This window comes from Phaethon lepturus, unplaced genomic scaffold, assembly GCF_000687285.1.
Source record: "Phaethon lepturus isolate BGI_N335 unplaced genomic scaffold, ASM68728v1 scaffold33616, whole genome shotgun sequence".
In the NCBI taxonomy this organism is placed as follows: domain Eukaryota; kingdom Metazoa; phylum Chordata; class Aves; order Phaethontiformes; family Phaethontidae; genus Phaethon; species Phaethon lepturus.
The window spans coordinates 22,851-25,842 of NW_010544682.1; positions in this window are offsets into that span (position 1 = coordinate 22,851).

Consider the following 2,992-nt stretch of genomic DNA (forward strand, 5'->3'; position numbering starts at 1 on the left):
TTTTACTCTGTGATCTGACAAAATGGTTGGCAGACAGGAATTTTTTTTGCTTTGTTTTCAGTCTAGAACAACACTGGAAAGGTCTCTTCAAACTGACAACACACCCATATTTGAAGAGCTTTATTTCCACGAGATTGGTTTTTTGTCAAGTCGTAACCTGAATTTGTATACAGATGTCTCTCTTAAGACATATTAAGATACCATCTTTAGTGTCAGTAAGACACTGCAAATTAAGAATTCAAACTTTCAATCCCAACTGAATACAACATTTGTTCATAACTTCTAATCCTCAACAGCGCTACTGGAACTCTGTATTTGTGAAGTTTCTTGCCTCTGAAAGCCTCAAGGTACCTTACAGACAGTAAATCACACTCACAACTCCTGCCTGCCTGCCTTCATGCTCATTCCCTGCCCCTGCCTTCGCGCCCCGGAACGCACACCTTGCACCAACCTGGTTTAAGGCAGGCACACGGGGAGTGAGCTAATGGCCTGCAGTCCCTTGAGTCAGTGGAAATGGAATTTTCATTTCCTCTGAGTCATGTGTTTTTATCAAGATATCACTAAGAATTAACCAGAATATTACAAAGAACTATCAAGATTTTACTAAGATTTAAAGTTGTATTTACGCTGATCACCTCTATAACAAGTCTTTACAGTTCAGGTTTCTGTGTCTGAAAAGAAACTGGCATTTGTTTACTGATCTTCCTAAAGAACAAACTGTGCAAGTGCCCAGCAGATTTTTATTTATTTATCTATACCCTCTCAGGCCTACAAAACTAACTCAGACCTCCCTAAAATAGTTTTAAGCTGAAATTTAATTCGATATTACTAGTGTTTATAAACAAAAGTGTATTTTTTATTTCTCAGAACAGATCATGCTTTACTTCTACTTTACTCCCTTTTGAGTCCTTGCCATAACCCTTTACCTTGTTCAGCAACAGCTTTCTAAAAGCTAAACAGTTAACTATTCGGTAAGTTCTTTCTTCAGCTATTTTGTGTATGCTGAAGCCAGAGTCACAGGATTAGTACAAAGATAGAATACTCTCTTTAAAAGGGTATTGGAGCTGAGAAATACACGATGCAGATACTGTAACTTCCACACCGTTTAAAAACACGTTAACGCAGTTAGTTTCCCAACCCCTGAGACGCCAGGTCTGTCACAGCGTCACGGCCACGGCCGCCGGCGGCGGACGGGCGGAACTCCAGGGCACCGGGTTATTTTCCGCTGCCCACATGCGTGTGCGCATCGACTGTGCCTCACGTCGGCCCGTTGCTGCTGGTCTTGGGAGCAAGCAGGATATTGGGCGGGGGGGGGATCCTATTCCTTAGACTGGTGATGCAGATTTCTTTTACATTTCAGCTAGTTTCTTTTGCAAGAGAAGCAGGCAAAGTTTACAGAAATGATGCAAATAAAATAAGCAAACATTCAAGCTGCTAGTATTTATGGTATCCTGCAAACATGGACAGTATATAAAACCAAACATGTAACGTTTTCTCTCAAAATCAAGTTAAAAATTAAAATGGGGACATTAGTAGACTTTTTTCTTTGTTTTTAAAGATACACTGATATTTTCTATGATTTGCAAAGGCGGAGTTTTCAGTGTTAAGGTGGTCACAGAAGACATGCCACAAACATGTTACTGGACAATGAAAAATATTCAGAAAGACACAGCCCCCCCGCCGCTAAGAAGAGAGAGGAAAAAATTTCCATCAAAACCTTTGCAATTATGTTAACTACTTCACAAAGAAAGTTAAGGGAAAAAAAAAGCCTTTGGAGACAGGCACATAGGGACAGTACTGTAACAAATACTGTTGGCATAATTATGAGAGCACTGTATCGCATATAAAAACATCACACACGCTGTTCCTGGAGCGAAATTCTGCATGTCAGTTCTCAGACGTGTGAACCCCATTCAAAACAAGATTTATATTGGAAATGAACTTCAAAATGTAGTAAGACTTGAACAGAAGTAAACCAAAAGACAACTCTTTAGCAAACTTTCCCAAGAAGCTACAAGTATTTTTTTTTTGCAATTTCAGGTCAAACGGTTATTACAATTTCCTTATCGAAGCAGCAAGTCATACAAAAAGATTTCTAAACAGTCTAAAGCTGGGAATTTAATTACAGACAGTACTAATGCATACATATCCCAGCGAAGTGATTTTGAGAGCGGCCCGGCTGTAATTGCAGAAGAACCTCGCAGCATTCCAGCCACTTGGAGGCGGAGGGGCACCATGGGTGTAATTTTGAAGCAAATAATGAGAAAGCTGAAAAGTATGACTCCATATATTTGGAATCATCTTGTGGTAATCAAGGTTACAGTTCCTTATATGGTGTGGAGAACATGAAGCACACACAAAAAATAGAGTATTAAAACTACGGGGTATAAAGAACTGCAACTATTGCAAAAACCCCTAAGCATGCCCCACCGGCCAGCCAGCAAAGCCCCTCACTTTTGTGTTGCCGTGAAATACAAACCTTGCCCTAAAAACAGGGCCGGTTACGCACCCAGCTTCCTCACTGCACCATTAAAAAAGCGTCATCCGCCGGGAGGCATGAATGAATTTCAGACAAATCCAGCGGAAGGCAAACCATCCCTTCAAAAACTGCTAGCGCTCGAAAAGAGAAATGGGGAAAAGGTAGGAGAAAAAGAAAAATCTATTTAAAGAGGTTGTAGTTGTCCTCCCTCCCCCCTCCCCCCCCCCATAAAGTTAGTCTGGCTTAGAGGATGCACTAACTTTCCCAATCAGTTTTACATTACAGCACAAGTCCAGAAATAGCTCCCAGCCGCCTTGGCCTCTAGCACGGTTGCCATGACAATGGAACCACAGTGCTATAAATAGCTCATCAGCACCAAATCTTGTGAGACACATCTGGAATGGGGCCAGCCCGGCCCCGGCCTGACAAATAAAAATAGGCACAGGCGGTTTCAAAGGCTGGAAAGGTACAAGCGCGGAGCGGCGGGCAGAGAAACGGTTTTGATTGCTTGTT